This window comes from Struthio camelus, chromosome 3 (genome assembly GCF_040807025.1).
Source record: "Struthio camelus isolate bStrCam1 chromosome 3, bStrCam1.hap1, whole genome shotgun sequence".
Classification (NCBI taxonomy): domain Eukaryota; kingdom Metazoa; phylum Chordata; class Aves; order Struthioniformes; family Struthionidae; genus Struthio; species Struthio camelus.
Genome location: NC_090944.1, coordinates 5,990,136 through 6,007,937, shown reverse-complemented (window position 1 = coordinate 6,007,937; position 17,802 = coordinate 5,990,136). Strand labels below are relative to the sequence as shown.

Genomic DNA, 17,802 nt, shown 5'->3' with positions numbered 1-17,802 from the left:
AGGCTGCATTAAGTGTATTGACTATATCTCTTCCACGGGAGCCTGAGCTGTCTGTCCTGAGCAAATTCATCTCCCAGTCCTAAGGAACAGTTGGAGATTGTAGAGCCACGGAAACACAGCTGTGTTAGTGGTGAACCAGGCTTTCTTGTCTGACAGGTGTCAGGAAGAGTAGGCAGTTATCACAGTGAGACCCATGGATCAAACCAATCAAAAGGCAACGATGACCTCATGCCCCCACGGCATCCCCTTGATGTGAACCTTGAATCCTAATTCATTTAACAACCAAGCAGACAATGCCCCATAGTCCTTACAACCCACTACCCATCTCCCTTCTTTTCTGTATCGCTCACTTGTGTGCGGTGCCCCACCAATGACCCACACCAGCCTGTCCCTCTTGGCCCAAGCCTGGTACCTGTCATATTCCAATGGTGGGCTGCCTTCTCTGGTGGGCGACAGATGAACTTTCAGACGGAGCTGACAGCACGGGACCCCACTAGGGTATAACGCCCAAAAGCCCGGCACTCCACCACTCGGATGTGGAGGGGCGGGTGAAGCAGTTCATTCTCTGGGAGGTCCTGGAAGCAAAGGGGTCCTGGTTATCAAGGGCTGCATGTAGGCTACAGCATGTCTATTGTGGTGGTTGCCAGTAGGGACTCAAAGAGAGATCATGTTGGAGGAAGAGGTCTCATGTAACTCCAGCAGAGCTGGGCCTGGGAGCCATCACAGAAAGGGGATCCCCAACTAGGCTGGAGATCACTTCCTTTACTATCGTGGGCAAACGGAAGCAAGGGGCCAGCAGCCACAATTTGAGCTCCAGCCAAGCCTGGATTTTGGCCAAGGGCTCAGAGGAAAGAGGCAACACTCACCACTCCCAACCGCTTGACTAAAGGGCTGAAGTTGGCGCTTTTCTTGTAGTTCTGGATGAGAGCTGACTGGACCCCCTTTCCAGTACACTCAATGTCCATGCGGGGCCGCTCCACCTGAGCCACGTTCACTCTCTTCAGGTCTCTGAGTCCCCAGAACAACATCTAGGGCAGCAGGAGGAGGAAAGGCATACAGGTGAGAAGAACTGCCCCCAACTGCTGCCAGACCTCTTTGCTGGAGCCAAAGGAGTTGGCTTTCCTCATCCCCTGGGAGCAAGGATCCCTCACGGCACACAAAATCACCTGGGCAGCAATGGAGCCCTCAAGCTTCTTTTCCTTCTCCATGCGGCTCTGGCATGCAGCATGCTCTCTCACTGACCCCACACAAACCACCCCATGACTCACCTGCAACAGCCTAACATCTCCTTTCCGATGCCCTCAGCACTCCTCTCCTAGCCCTCTTCTGCCCTCAGACTCCATAGAGCAGGACCACATCAGTTTAGTTTAGCTCATCTGCAGTGGCTCTTCATTCAGCACTGGCAGCATTTTGTCAGAAACAGGGAAATGACTGCCTCCTCCCCTTTCCTTTCTTGGGATAAGAGACCAACACCATGATTAAAAGTCCCCCTGAAACGAGCTTTTTCCACCTCCTGTCCCCCCATGGCCATATTCACACTGCGCACCAGAGGAATAGTATTTCTTTGACCAGATGAAAAAGTCTACAAAACGTGGACGTAGGATCTCTTTAGAGCCCCTGGGGATCCGATCAGCAGCATCTCCTCCTAGCAGAGACACCTACAACAGCCGGGTGAGTCATGCACCAAACCTCACTGTCTCTATTGCCCACATCACCATTGTCTACCAAGTCAGCCTAGGGTGAGGAGCCCTGATGGATGTGTCACCATATCTCACTAGAGAGAAGCAGCAGGCATCCTGTCCTTGATGTCCAAGATAGGTCAAATGAGCTTCAGGCTACCAATCTTGGGTTTTTCCCCTCCCACCAATACTAAGGGAGAGTCAGCGTGACTACTTCAGGTGTAGGTGTACACCCCTAATGTGCATTCCTCTGAATTTCAGACCAAGTGCCCTCTACTGCAGCTCCTAGGCTTGCTATGGTGCCCACAGTTAAGAAAGCAAGTAGTAATCCAGTCATCCTGCTTTATTTTTTTTTTTTTTTTTTTTTAGGGCTGCTGCAGCTTAACTCCCTGTGCAGCTAGTACAGGCAGGTCCTTGCAATCCAAACATCTGGCTGTAGGTGCTTAACTTGTCATCAGAACCTCTAAGATCCCTCCTGGCCTTCAAACACCCACTGACAGAGTCTTCTGCCTTACATCACCCTCGCCTAACAGATGGAGCCCTCATAATGGGATCTGGTCGAGGCCATGACAACACAGTACCTTCTGCTGTGTAGCCATCTGGCTGCGCAGCATTCAAGTCTGGTGCCCCAAGACGAACTCCTCTGCTGTCAACGCATTTGCCTCCACTCTGTATTTACTCAGCACCAGACGAATCCCCAGTGGCACTGGCAGGATGGGACCCCTGTCAATGCCTGTGGGCCCATCGACACGAGGCAGGTCTGACTTGCCCCCAGCTCCAATCTGGAAGAGATGCATCACGGATTAAGGTCTGCTTTTTTGAACTGGGGGAACCGGCACACCCTGCTCTCCTGCACTGGGTCTGTAGAGTCTTAGATGATTCAGCAATCCACTGACTGTACAGTACAGGCACTTTGGGAAAAGGTGTTCATAGGAGCAGAAGAGGTGGTGCTATGCTTCCACACAGGGCACATTCAGCAGCAAAGCAAACTTCCAAGCCCACCCACTAGTGCAGCTGACAGGCTGATACGGACAGGCTTTGGCCAGCTCAAAGCCTGAGCAAAGCCAGCAGGTCTCTACTCCACCACCTTCAACCACTCCAGGCATCTCCTGCTCTGTCTAGTCAATGGAAAGAGAGGGATACCTACAGAGAGAGATTAGCCCCCACCCTGAGCTCCTTGTCAAAGATGCTTAGCATACACCATCTTCCTCTATGAGAACTCACACCCCTTTTACCTGGGACCTTCCCATTGACATCTCTTGAGAGAACCAAGACTCCCAATGACAGCTTCCATAGCCCAGGGATGTTGCAGAGACTTTGTGCTGCTGCAACGCTTTAGTAGGGTTCTCTGCCAGAAAGAAGCTGGCATTCACTGCACACCAGCATAACTCTGCAGGAGCTGCCCTCACACTGAGCTGCGAGTAGCTATACTACACCCTGCTAGCTTTTCTAGGATGCATGAACTAACCACTCTTTGCAGCACCTCAGAAACAGAAGCGTGGATTAAACGCGGTTCTCCCCCACACCCCCTCCCGCTCTCTTCCCTCCCTCGGTCTGGGATGGCTCTGTCCAGCTGCTACCTGCAGTAGCTCAAAGGCAGCCAGCAGGTCGCCTGCTGTGGAGTTGCCCCGGTATATCTGGTAGCACTCCAGCTGCGGAGGGAACCGTGGAGGGCAGTACTGTTCATCTGACATCTTCACCCCAGGTTGGGCAAAGGTGCGGCCCATCAAGTCAGCTTTGCCCTGGCCAGGCAAAGACAGCACTCGCGTTTTTAGCATCGGGCTTCTTGTCTGCCTTGAGAGACCAACCAAAGGTCTCCACAGTTAGCCCCACAGCACTCCCCAGTGTGGGCAGAACAGGATCAGTCTGCTGCACGTACGTGACCAAAGCTCAGTGCCACCTTCCACTGGTGCCTTTCCATCCACAAGGCCTTTCCTAATGCACCAACTTCTTTAAGGAAGGTGAAGGAGGTGGCCCAGGGTTGGGGCAGCAATGAGGCCAGGACTGAGCACTGCTCTACAGGGAGAGACTACAGTAATATATCCTTGCCTCCAGCCTCACCTGAACTCTTGCTTCTGGCTCCAAACATAAGACACCAAGGAGTGCAAGAGATCAATTAGCAGCAGAGGCTCCTAGTTTCTTCTGTGCCCTGGGAAACAGGGAGGAAACATCTTCCACAGGTCAGGAAAAACACTTCTTCTCACATCTGCTGCACCAGCTGCCTTGCCAGGAGTGATCTCAGTACCTGAATCAGAAATGCTTTCCTCTGCTGAGGTTCATCTTACCACTGGGTCCTGCTCATAGATCTCAATGACAACTATGGGAGGGTCGTCCTGCATTTCGTGAGCTTCTCCATATAGCTCCACATTGTCAAAGACCAGCAGCTGGTCTCAGCTTGGGCAAAGGCTTTCATTGAGAACCTGGAGGAACAGAAACAGCATTTACCACTACAGCTAGGAGTAGCAGCCAGGGCCTAAGGCTCTGAACAACGGGAGCAGAGAGGATACTGATCTCAGTTTTCCTGCACCAGGACTTTTGCAGCGCTGCGAGCAGCGGGGAGGTTACTTTGAAAATATGAGGGGATTTATCTTGGGTCACATTGCATGTCCACAACATAAAGGCTCCCTTACTTCATGGTAGGCACCCCAGGATCCCTGACTAGGGAGGGGAGAGAAAAGAAATCTCTTTATGGCACCGCTTGTCTCTTCCTAAGGTGTATGGCTAAAATAGATGAGATGTATTTTGTCTTGTAAAGGTCCTTTTCTCCCCACTGCTTATTCAGAGAATTGAGGCAGCTCTGATGCAGATGCTGGACACTGTGGCAGTCTGCAGTCTATTGGGTATTAATGCTATTGCCAAGCAGTGCTTTGGATCACAGATATTTACTGGATCATACTGTGAAGGCACCTGGGGCTAAACCCATTAGAGGGTTGATGGCTTATGGGGCAAGAGACAGGAAAGAGCCACATTAGGATCTGAAGCCTGATCCAAAGGAAGGGGAATTACAGGTCTAACTCGCTTGGCAGATCTTGACCCAAGATACTTGCAGCTCCCAGAGTTCACCCCTTGCTCTGATGGTCTAATTTTCTCTGCCTGAGCATCTGCTTCCTTCTGTCAAATCAGGACAAAACAGTACCCTGCAAAGGGGCAGCCACAGGGATGACTCCATTTCCGTGAATGACCCCAGGCCTGGCCTGTCTGAGCCAGGCCACAGGCTGCAACTTCAGTGCTGGCAGCACTGGTAGGCTGGTGCTTGCTCTGCAGGCAAGTGAGCCATAGCGCATCTCCCATGGACTCTCCCAGGAAAAAACAGCAGGCAGGCACAAATTATCCCCAGCTTCCACGAGGTTTGCTAAAGCTCGGCAGCCTTCAGCACAGGAAGAGATGGCACAGAAACACCTCCTGCTTCCTGTAGGGTCCAGTTTCTCTTCACCAGGCAGCTGAAAGCTCAGTCACACAGAAACGGGGTGGCTGTGTGCTTGTGCCCAGGGACATGCAGTGAAAGGGCTGTTGGACTTGCCTGCAGCTGGGGAAGAGACTTCCAGCAGGCAACCTTGCACTCAAAGGAAGCTCGAGATAGATAGTCAGGCCCCAGTGCTATGGCTGCTTTTGCACCCCAGGACCCCACGGTCAACCTGATCCATGATTCAGCAGGAGTCAGGAGACCCAGCCCCATGGCAGGGCAGCAGGATGGACAGATGATAGGACAAGTACCACATTCAACCCCAGGGATTGCCCACTCCTCCAGGTCAGGAAATAGTGTTCACCTCGGTGCATTGGCTCTGGGGGAGGAAGACGACTCGGGCAAAGGGAGCCAAAAGGCCACTACTGTCAGCAGCAAACAAACTCCTGGCCTGGTACATGTGGGCTCGCAGCTCAAACACCTGCTTCTCTGTGACAGAGAGAGGGGGAAGTGAGACAGCTTGGGATGCATCCCTGGAGCTTAGCCATGGAGAGCAAGGTCTCAGAGGCACACTTTTGCTCAGGGCCAACACGGATGAAGGAAGTCGGCTTAAAGCATGGATCCTGAATGGATATGGACTTCTTCAGGGTCCTGCTCACGATGTGCAGAATGACAGCTGGGAATGGGGTAAGGAGAAGGGCGCAGAAGTCCCCTACCCCAGCTCCCCATGGGAACAGTGGGAGACCTCAGACTGGCACATGTGGAAGTATTTCCCATATTTCCCCCTCAGTTCCTGCAGGTCCTTGGCCCAAGTGGTGTTGAACCAGGCTCCCGCCTGCCTTTTCCATAGCCTGCCCTCTTACTCGTGTAAAGGAGGCTGATGCGTGGAAAGGATGGCAGGTTTGGGCCTCTGGCTGTCATCTTCTCCTCAAAGACACAGGGCACGCCGCTCAGGAAGTCGTTGCGCTGCTTGTTGAGGCCCAGCCACAAGTAAATCTCCATCTTGGCCTGAACTGTCCAGCCTGCAGGTCCAAAGCCCCTCTTCCCAGGTAGCTGGGCACAAGGGACAAGAGACTTTACAGGGACATAGGAGGGGCCTTAGAGATTGGACAGACCACCTCTTGCAGTGCCCACCACCTTCTGCGGCCTCACCTTGTACCGCTGCTCCTTAAACCCAGGGACCCACCCCTTATCATTCTGGATCACGTCCGCTACTCTTTCTCATGCATCATGTTCTTCCCAGCACACTGGCTTCCTCTTCTCAAGCCACTAGCTCCCCTCCCAGCAAACTCAATAGGACATCTCTCTCCTTCCAGACCTCTATCACCTACCAGACCACCTGGTACCCAGCTCTCTCATCTCCACCCCCATCCCCCCGATTCTGTCTCTGCTTCACCTCCCTCCTTGTGGTTTCAGCTCCCCCAAGGAAGACGGGCAGGCACCTTGAGGAAGACGGTCTTCACTTTGGCCCAGTCCTTTCCCATCTCCTCATCCACAATGCAGCAGAGAATATCCTTGCAAGGGAGACGCCTGTAAGCAATGCGTTTGTTGTTGCTCATCATCCAGATGAAGAGGTCAGCAATGGTGTGCTGGGGCTGTGAACACCAACGAAGAGCCCTGTCAGCATCTTAGCCCTTTCTGACCCCTGACACACTGGCAAGGTGAAGCCTAGCAGGAAAGAAACTGGGATTTACATTTGTTCTGATAAAATTTAAAAAAAAAAAAGAAAAAAAGATATTAACTCCAGATTGGAAGGCTGAAGATTTTCCCTTTCTGTTAGTTCAGTGCCCACGAGGACTGTAGGGCAGGTGCCCTGCACTTCCATTCCCTACAATGGAAGCAGCTCCCTCTCTGGACATCTCCTATCATGCCTTAGAGCCTGCTTTATTTTCTGCTGTGGCAAGCCAAAGCAGAGAAAAGAGTTACTTTATAATGGGCTATTTCACCAAGCCTAGGAGCCTCGCCCATATTGGCAAATGAGAACAGCAAGTGCCAAAACTACAACTTCCACGTGGACCAATAACCCCAAATGGCTGCAGCCACACAGACCCAGGTAGAAACTGCACGAATTTCAGAGGAACTGCAATTTTCTGCAGGAAGGAACAAGAGATTTTGCAGAAATAGCATCTTTTTGGAAATTTTGTGAGCAGCTCTAACATATTCGGCTATTAACTGTCACCCATGAGGTGGAGTGAAGCAAGAGTACACCGCAGTGATAATAATTAGATGGCTTCATCTGAAAGCTCTCCAAAGAGCTACCTACTTAACATTTTTCTCTAATTAGCAAAAATCAGAGATGGCTGCAGGCTGCTCACTTGAATATTGGGTGGACATTTGCCACCTTCTGGGGGCTGCTCTCCTGGGGAATTGCACGGCCTTGTCACGGCTCAAGGCAGGCAAAACCATCCTCTAGCTCAACTGCAAGAGGACCCAGTTCTGTTACTGTCTGGGAAGGGCTCTTCAACTTATATTAATGCTCATCCTTCCCAATCCAGGAGCGTATAGGCAAACCTGGGAGGCACGGGGCAGTTTATAGACAGACTACACAAAGTTGCCAGATGGTGAAAAGTATACTGGTGACCTATTTCAGGCCAGGGCCCTGCCTCAGGCCCTGGGCCAGGCTGGGAAACGCCCCCACCTCAAGGGGTCCCATCCAACCGGCTCCAGGGATGCCCTGTCCAGGGCTAAGCCTGGCCTCACCTGCGGACGGGTTAGGGCTGGGCATTTTGGCTTGGGCTCACGGTGCACCAGGATGGACAGCCAGGGCTCAGTTCCCACCACAGACTGGTTAATTAGCACACGAGATATAACTGGTGTAGTCAGTGGAGGGAAGTGGTCATGCTGCCTTGGCTGAGCACTTCTATTAGGTGGTCTGAAGAGAGGTCTAAGCACTTGTCTTGACACAGGAGGAACATACAGGTCCTTTAGAAAAGGAGCAGAGCCCAACAAAGGTCTTGTCTTCTTGGACTGGCTCCTTGCAGAAGACCTGTGTCACCAGGGAACTCTCCTGCACGCAGGATTTGCCCATAAGCTGACCCAGCTAACAGGCACTCTCCCTGTGGAGGGCAACTCACCTCATCAGCTAACAACCAGAGTTTCTGGAGGAAGTTTTGCACCAGCTTCACCTTGTCTTTCATGGTGGTGTTCTTCACCTGCGAGCGCAGAGTCGTGGCTTGCTGACCCACATTTTCCTGTGATTAAAAGGGAGCCCAGGACACATTGTGAATGAGAGCACAATGGAGCACAGAGAAGGCAAAAGCAGCCAGACAGGTCTCCCTGCGTTTAGGAAGGCGTGGTGAGGACACAAATGCCTTAGTCCTGCCATGTGCATCCAGATGATGGTACTTCTGGCGCCCCTTTGTTAACCTCAGCAGGATATAGGAAGGGTCCACAGCACAGAGGTTTCTGCCCCAGCAGGACGTGCCATGGGACAGAGAGGTGTCAGTTGTGTTTATGGCATTTTGCAGTGGCTTCAAGCCTTGTCTTAAGCATGGTCTCTCCCCTTTCCCTGACTCCACTACAAATCAGCATCTGGCAGTTCAGAAGAGGGGACATAGAGGCTTCCACAGGTCACATTCATCACTCTGTTGTATGCAGCTGGCTAATGAAGCTTCATTGCGTCAGCTGGATAAACCACTTGGTCTTTGTACAGCTCCTTTCCAATACGTTGGCCTACCAGCTCCAAATACCCAGGCTAGAGCTAGCCCTGCAGCATCTATACTCGGCAGAGTCCCCTACATTCCTGCTTTCCCCTCTCCTGAACTCTTTGACAATAAAGCGACTCCTTTTCTGCACTCCGGGATTTCTTCCCAATGAAAAGCAGAGCGTGATGGAGGGGACGTAGTGGTGTGGACCCAAGGGTCATGTGGGACCTGTGCAAGACAGGAAGTGCTCTTGGGTCCCCCTCTTTAGCAATAAACCTCAAACCACCAATCCGCAGAGACTGGAAGTCAAGACCCCTAAGGACCAAGGTTCCCCACCGCATTGGGGCCTGGGCTGACAGACAGCTCTCTTGTGTGAGGTGTGCTGTGGTTGACCAGTTGCGTCACCAGATAAAGGAGTTACAGGAGGAGGTTAGTAGGCTGCATAGCATCCAAGAGGATGAGCGGGAGATTGACAGGGCGTTCTCGGAGACTGTTCAGCTCCGGGAGTCCCCTGTCCCCACTGCAGCGGAGGTGTCAGAGGGCTCAGCACCATGTGTAAAGGTGCATCATAACGCTGTTGAAGAGGGCTGGAAGCTGGTGACCTCTCGTAGAAAGAGAAAGGCTCTTGCTCCTCCTCAAGACTTACCCTTGAAGAAGAAGTTTAGCGCCCTCCAACCCGAGGAGGAGCTGGGCATGGCTCCAAGGGAGGCAACTGGCCTGGCAGACCCTGTGCCGTGCAGGAACCCCCGGAAGAAACGGCGAGTGATTGTTGTGGGTGACTCCCTACTGCAGGGGACAGAGGCACCTATCTGCCGACCTGACCTCTTGTCCAGAGAGGTTTGCTGCCTGCCAGGGGCTCGAATAAGAGATGTCGTGGAAAGACTGCCAAGGCTTGTCCACGCGTCGGACTACTACCCTCTGCTGATCTTCCATGTGGGTGCTAATGACACGAAAGGCAAACTGGAAACCATCAAACGGGACTTCAGAGCTCTGGGAATGATGGTCAAGGGTCTGGGAGCCCAGGTTGTTTTCTCCTCAATCTTGCCTGTGAGGGGAAAGGACAGGAGGAGGAGTAGACGAGTTGTCCAAGTTAACAGCTGGCTGCGCCGCTGGTGTTGGCAACAGGGCTTTGGTTTCTATGACCATGGGACCCTGTTTGAAGATCAACAGCTGATAGGGAGTGATGGGATCCACCTTACCAAGCGGGGCACGCGCGTCTTTGCCAACAGATTGGCCAGCCTGGTACGGAGGGCTTTAAACTAGGCAAGATGGGGGAAGGGGAGTGGTATAGTGGCAGGGGAGTCAGTAAAACACCGCTCAAGTCAGGATGCCTCCAGCGGGTGCATACAACCAGGGGAGACAGCATGCAATGTGGCTATGGAGGATCCTCTTGCACCTCTTCTGGGAAGCCTGCGTGCTTGACTGGCTCTCTCAAATGCCTGTATACCAATGCACGCAGCATGGGGAATAAGCAGGAAGAGTTAGAGATCTGTGTGCGGTCGCAGGGCCATGATCTCATTGCGGTTGCAGAGACATGGTGGGATAGTTCACATGACTGGGATGCGGTCATGGATGGCTATGTGCTTTTTAGGAAAGACAGGCCAGGAAGGCGAGGTGGTGGAGTTGCTCTTTATGTGAGGGAGCAACTAGAATGTATGGAGCTCTGCCTCAGGGTGGATGAAGAGCAAGTTGAGAGCCTATGGGTAAGGATGAAAGGGCAGGGTAACATGGGTGACACTGTTGTGGGGGTCTACTACAGGCCACCTGATCAGGAGGAAGCCATAGATGAGGCCTTCTACAGACAGCTGGAAGAAGCCTCACGATCACAGGCCCTGGTTCTCATGGGAGACTTCAACCACCCTGACATCTGTTGGGAAGACAGCACAGCTAGGCACAAACAGTCAAAGAGGTTCCTGCAAAGCATTGATGATAATTTCTTGACTCAGGTGGTGGAGACGCCAACGAGGAGAGGTGCAATGCTAGACCTTGTACTAACGAACAAAGAAGGTCTAGTTGGAGATGTGAAGGTTGGAGGCAGCCTTGGCTGCAATGACCATGAGATGGTGGAGTTCAGGATCCTGCGAGGAGGGAGCAGGGCAATGAGTAGGATTGCAACGCTGGACTTCAGGAGAGCTGACTTTGGCCTCTTCGGGGACCTACTTAGGGGAATCTCCTGGGGTAGGGCCCTAGAAGGAAGAGGGGTCCAAGAAAGCTGGTTAATATTCAAGCGTCACTTCCTCCAGGCTCAGGATCAGTGCATCCCTCTGAGGAAGGAGTCCAGCAAAGCGGGCAGGAGACCTGCATGGATGAGCAAGGAACTCCTGGCCAAACTCCAACAGAAGAAGGAAGTGTACAGAATGTGGAAAAGGGGACAGGCCACTTGGGAGGAATACAGGGACGTTGTCAGAGCGTGCAGGGATGCGACAAGAAAGGCTAAGGCCCAGTTGGAATTAAATCTGGCAAGGGATGTCAAGGACAACAAGAAGGCCTTCTTCAAATACATCAATAGCAAAAGGAAGACTAGGGAAAACGTGGGCCTGCTGCTGAATGGGGCAGGTGCCCTGGTGACAAAAGATACAGAGAAGGCAGAGTTATTGAATGCTGCCTTTGTTTCAGTCTTCACTGCTAAGGCCAGTCCTGAGGAATTCCAGACCTTGGAGACAAGAGAGGAAGGCTGGAGAAAGGAAGACTCTCCCTTGGTGGAGGAAGATCAGGTTAGAGATCTTTTGTCCAAACTTGACATCCATAAATCCATGGGCCCCGATGGGATGCACCCACGAGTGCTGAGGGAGCTGGCGGATGTTATCGCTAGGCCACTCTCCATCATCTTTGAAAGGTCATGGCAATCAGGAGAGGTGCCTGAGGCCTGGAAGAAAGCCAATGTCACGCCAGTCTTCAAAAAGGGCAAGAAGGAGGAGCCAGGGAACTACAGGCCTGTCAGCCTCACCTCCATCCCTGGAAAGGTGATGGAACAGCTCCTCCTGAAGGTCATCACTAAGCATCTGGAGGACAAGAAGGTGATCAGGAGTAGTCAGCATGGATTCACCAAAGGGAAATCATGCTTGACCAATCTGATAGCCTTCTATGACGGAATGACTGGCTGGGTAGATGAGGGCAGAGCAGTGGATGTTGTCTACCTGGACTTCAGCAAGGCTTTTGACACTGTCTCCCATCACATCCTCCTAGGTAAGCTCAGGAAGTGTGGGCTAGATGAGTGGACGGTGAGGTGGGTTGAGAACTGGCTGGATGGCCGAGCACAGAGGGTTGTGGTGAATGGCGCAGAGTCAAGTTGGAGGCCTGTGGCTAGTGGTGTCCCCCAGGGGTCAGTCCTGGGCCCAGTCTTGTTCAATATATTCATCAATGACCTGGAAGAAGGGACAGAGTGCACCCTCAGCAAGTTTGCTGATGATACTAAACTGGGGGGAGAGGCTAACACACCAGAAGACTGTGCTGCCATTCAGAGGGACCTGGACAGGCTGGAGAGGTGGGCGGAGAGGAACCTCATGAAGTTCAACAAAGGCAAGTGCAAGGTCCTGCACCTAGGCAGGAATAATCCCATGCACCAGTACAGGCTGGGGACTGACCTGTTGGAAAGTAGCTCTGCCGAGAAGGACCTGGGAGTGCTGGTGGACAACAAGTTAAACATGAGCCAGCAGTGTGCCCTTGTGGCCAAGAAGGCCAATGGTCTCCTGGGGTGCATTAGGCAGAGTGTTGCCAGCAGGACGAGGGAGGTGATCCTGCCCCTCGCCTCAGCCCTGGGGAGGCCTCACCTGGAGTACTGTGTCCAGTTCTGGGCTCCCCAGTACAAGAGAGACATGGCACTCCTGGAGAGAGTCCAGCGGAGGGCTACCAAGATGATTAGAGGGCTGGAGCATCTCTCCTATGAAGAAAGATTGCAAGAGCTGGGCCTGTTCAGCCTGGAGAAGAGAAGATTGAGAGGAGATCTCATCAACGTGTACAAGTATCTGAAGGGGGAGTGTCAAGAGGATGAGGCCAGCCTCTTCTCCATGGTGCCCAGCAACAGGACAAGAGGCAATGGGCAGAAACTGAACCACAGGAAGTTCCATCTGAACCTGAGAAAAAACTTCTTCACTGTGAGGGTGACAGAGCATTGGAACAGGTTGCCCAGAGAGGTGGTGGAGTCTCCTTCGCTGGAGATATTCAAAAGCCGTCTGGATGTGATCCTGGGCAATATGCTCTAGGTGACCCTGCTTGAGCAGGGAGGTTGGACTAGATGATCTCCAGAGGTCCCTTCCAACCTAAACGATTCTGTGATTCTGTGATTGATGGGGACCAGCCCCATTCCCGAATCTTCCTCCCCAGCTGAATCACACTTACCAGCTCCCTCATGCAGGACTCGAGTCTTTCTCGATCCAGCCTCGTGCGGGAAGAGTGGTGCCGGTCCTTGTCAGCTAAGGTCACAAAGCGCCTGATGGAAAAGCTCGTCAGCATGAATCCTGCGAGAGCCTGCTGGCTCTCTGCAAGCAGCCTTGCCAGGCTGGATCTCTGCTAGCAGTAGGGCACTTGCCTACACGGAAGCGCCCTTGTTCTTTCAGTGTGCGCTGCAATCGCAGCCAAGTGGCCTATTTACACCCAGCACTCAATGACGTGCATGAGGAGAAGGTACTGCTCAGGCACTAGTCTGTGGAGGCCACAAGACTGAGTCTGTGTGGCTTTCATCACTGGCTGGGGGTCTTTGGAGTTCAGAGGCGAGTACCACCTTGCCCATGCTCCAAGGCAGAAGGCAATCAATATGGTGGTGTGCTAAGCCAAGAAAATGATTGCCTGTCATCTCGGAGCATAACGCAAGGGGAGCTCATGCTCTCAGTCCCATGATCTTGCCCATATCCCGGCTGAGAGCACAGGTCCTTGGTGGGCAGCTTTTGCTAGTCTTTTACTCACAAGCACCCACTGCTCAGCTCCTCCAGGACCCCTCGGAGCCAGCGCTCCAGCTGTGGCTTCTCCGTCTTGATCGTTTCCTGCACATCACTGAGGCCTTCCTCCTGGAATGGCAATGGGGGGGAAGCAGTGAAGGGGGCAGTGGAGCAGAGCCCCACAGCAGGCTGAGGTTTAGCACCACAGCCACTCCATGAAGAGCAGCCCTGGCACTGCCAATAGCACACACCTGCTTCTTCCCCAGACTTTCCTGCCACAGAGCTCAGCTCTGGCACATGTTTGGCTGGGGGAGGCTGGCTTCAGTTGATGTGAATTTCACCTCTCTCCACCTGCAGGCATCACAAAGGCTCCTCAGCAATCAGTTCAGGCTACAAAGGAGGCTCTGCCACAAGAGTGGCTCACTCCAGGAGTCCAGGCAGGTAAAGTCTCCCACCTTCCTTCAGCCTTCCGGGGGACACTCTGGGTCTGACCCACACCAAAATTCATTCAACCCCCAGGGTTTGGCCATTCATTCTGTGGAGCGTTTAGTATTGCGGAGCTTCCTCTTTCCTGGCATGAGTTTGATAAAGGCTCTCTGCAATGGTCTGGCCCTGCTTTGTAACAAGCTGCAGAGACATGCAGGGAGCCGGGATGTGCCAGGAATGGCCTACCCCATCCCCTGAGCCAGCTCCATCCCCAGCACATACTGGCCACCTTGTCTGCAATCTTGTCCATGATGGTGGCATTATACAGTCTCCGGCGCTGGTCTGGCCACCAGCTCTTGATGTACCTGCAGGCCTTCTTCTCAAAGTATGGCACGTGGAAGCAGTTCCTGCAACAGGAAGCAGAAGGATGTTCTGTGGTAGGACCACTCCCAGACAGGAATGGCCATTGCCCCTCACCTCCCCCAGCATGTCAGAGCGCTGGGATGGGGAAATGGATATACATGAAGTCAGGCCAAGAGGAAAGGCGCTGGGAGTAGCATATATGAATTGCACGTTCAAGGACAGAGACTCCATCTCTCCTAGCACCCTTCCGCATCTGGAGTACTGTGTCCACGTCTGGGCTCCCCAATACAAGAGAGACATGGAGCTCCTGGAGTGAGTCCAGCAAAGGGCCACTACGATGAAGGGACTGGAGCATCTCCCCTAGGAGGAAAGGCTAAGGGAGCTGGGACTCTTCAGCCTGCAGAAGAAAAAATTGAGGGGGAATCTCATCAATGTGGACAAGTATCTGAAGGGAGGGCGTCAAGAGGATGAGGCCAGACTCTTCTGCGTGGTGCCCAGCGACAGGACGAGAGGCAACGGGCACAAACTGGAGCACAGGAACTTCCATATGAATAGGAAGAAAAACTTGTTGACTGTGAGGGTGACAGAGCACGGGACCAGGTTGCCCAGACAGACTGCAGATATTCAAAAGCATCTGGACACAGTCCTGAGCAAAATGTTGTAGGTGACCCTGGTTGAGCGGAGGTGGGGGTTGGACTAGATGATCCCCAGAGGTCCCTTCCAACCACAACCATTCTGTGATTCCTAGCACCAGACCGGTCCCCACCCAAGCCCACAGCTAGGCCAGCCATGCCTGGGGGAAACTTTCCCCTCCCAGCCAAGGCCCACCCAAACTGCCCCCAGGCATGCCCTGCCTGGGTTAACCCCTGCCTCTGCCCAGGGAGGGTTGGGGCTGCATGCATTGGCCAGGTGCTCCAGTGTGACAGCGCATGCAGGCAGACACCATGAGCGAGCACAAGTGAAACCAAAGCACTAACACCCTATTCTGAAAGCCAGCGAGCATTTCTTATAGACCCCCCTGGCCTTCACAACAGGCAGAGGTCTCCGCTGTTTGCAGAGCTGCCAGATTTCCATTCGTCTGTGGGATGGACGTGGCATGGAGAGACAATAGTCATGGCACAGAAAAGGGGGGGGGGGGAAGAGCCAGGATCGCAGGCATGCCCTGCAGAACAGGTTCATGCTTCTGGTTTGCCCAAGGCAGCCTGAGCATCCGCTGTGAGCCAGGATTCACCCTGGATAAAGCCACTGCAGATCCTGCTGCAACTGGAATCACCCTTAGGTTACAAAACAGCTTCACTTCATCTTGTGAAGCTATCTGGGTTATTTTTAGCCAGAAGATGTCAGCAGAGTCCCACAGTTGATGGGGAAACTCCCTGTGCTCTGATAAGGCAGTAGGAAAAGCAAAGCCCAGGGGAATACACTCTGTAAAACATCTGTGCTTTCCATCTCCCTTCTGCATTCACCTTCCCAATGGGCTGCTTAACAAGTGCAGCAACCCCAGGCAGACAGTTCTATCTAGAATGCAAACAGCCTTGATTCAGGTTAGTCTCTTCCATTTCCCAGTTGAATTAAGTCAGTCAGTTAATTTTGATTAGCAACATCTATCTGCTGGTATAATAGTTACAATAATCCACTTCCAATACATCTCCTCAGGTTAAATCCGATTAGCCTTCCTGAGTACAAGTCCTTTGTATTCAAATCTTGGCCAGGGATGGCATGCAGCCTAGACACACCAAGACCCGGGTCCTGATCCCATTTGCTTCTGGGCTTTCTGAAAAGCCTTCTGAAGCTCCAGGTGCTTGCGGTAGTGATAGGCGCCACACAGGCAAGTGTGGGACTCAGGATGGTGCAGCCCCTAGAAGAGGGGTTTGCTCTAGGGTGCTCCCCAAGAGTTTAGGAACCCCGGGTGCACCACGGCCAGAGCCACCACACTGTGGGGGTGCCGTAGCCTCATGAGTGCACAGCATGAGTGCAGAGCAAACCTAGTCAGCAAAGGAGAAGGGACACCGCAGACTCACACTCTAAGCATCTGGATACCTTGGAATTGCGCACTGATAGCTGCTGACTGTGCGCACTGATAGCTGCTGACTGTGCAACTGTTAAACATGCACACTGATAGCTGCTGAATATACTGATAAGCATCCTGTTGGCATCCCTACTGTTATCACCTAAGACCATCCGTTCCATTGTCCAGCTATGGTCTGGCACTGATCAATGAACTAAGCCCGGGAAGGATAAAAGACAGCAAGCCACATACCTCTGTGTGGACTCGGACTCACCGTCAGCTGGCCTGCAGACGCCACAACCCACCCATCAGCGGGGACGCCCCTGATGCCAACTGCCAGAGAGAACCTGAATCCTCTTGGCGCAGCTCGAGCGTGGTGAGAACAAGCCGGGGAAAACTATACCGCAGGGCTGGCCCATAAGGACAAGGAAAGGGCGAGAGCGGTCATTATAGCGTGCATCCGAGAGCAGTCATTGTACTGGGCTTCCGTGGCTTAACCATAGAGCTCTGATACGTGGGGGTTTTGGATTCCTTACTATACTTCTTAGCTTTGTTATACTTGTAGATTGTCTGCTGGTCATGGTTTAGTGTTGTCCAGTGTCCGTCATACGTGCAGAACCGCTTAGATCTAATACATTCTTACATCTGACAAAGAACCATCTCTCCAGTTCAGTGCAACTAACCCCAGAATACAAAAGAATCCCGGACGCCCCACTAGTGGCACGTCACAGGTAGAAAGCATCGAGTAGACTCACATTTGCAGCTGTCTGGATCACCTGTCTGTTAGGGTAATTTCTACCTGCACATCGCAAAGAATTGCCTCAATTCTACAGAGGGAGAACCTGAAGCAGAGAGAACAGAACTCATCTGCCCAGTGAAACTCACCAGTTTTGGCAGTCCCAGGAATAGGATCTACTTTCCCCATATCCTGATTCTCTGACACTGACACACGAGAACGAGGCATGCCAATAGTTAGAGGGAATGGGAATAGACAGACTGACCAAAAGAGAGAGAGAAGCTACAAATCTAGACACTGAAAGAATTAAGACTTTTACCCCAAACTCCTGCTAACCCATCCTCATGAACTTCCTCCAGCAGTTTCTGCATCCTCCCCTCTCTGTGTTTGTGACCTCGGCTAGCTTTTCAGATCCCAAGTGATTCCAAATGCACCTTGCCCCAGCACAAATTACCTTAATTACTGAAATCTATGCCTTATTTCAAGGTAGACTTTTTGCCAATCTCTAAACGGTCTCCAGGATGCTTTCACATGTCAGGCAGCTAGAGAAATCAAAGACGCAAAGCCCAGGCACCTCCCTCCCTCTTTCCTCCCTGATGGACAGAAGTGCGTTTGTGCATTCACACATTTGCTGTGGCATCAAAGGGTCCTAGGCAGGGACCTGTCTTTTAG

The 17,802-nt window shown here is 52.6% G+C and overlaps 1 pseudogene; it reads right to left on the bottom strand.

Moving 5' to 3' along the window:
* Positions 1-17,802, bottom strand: part of LOC138066519 (otoferlin-like) — a 144,086-nt pseudogene that overhangs the window by 21,054 nt on the left and 105,230 nt on the right.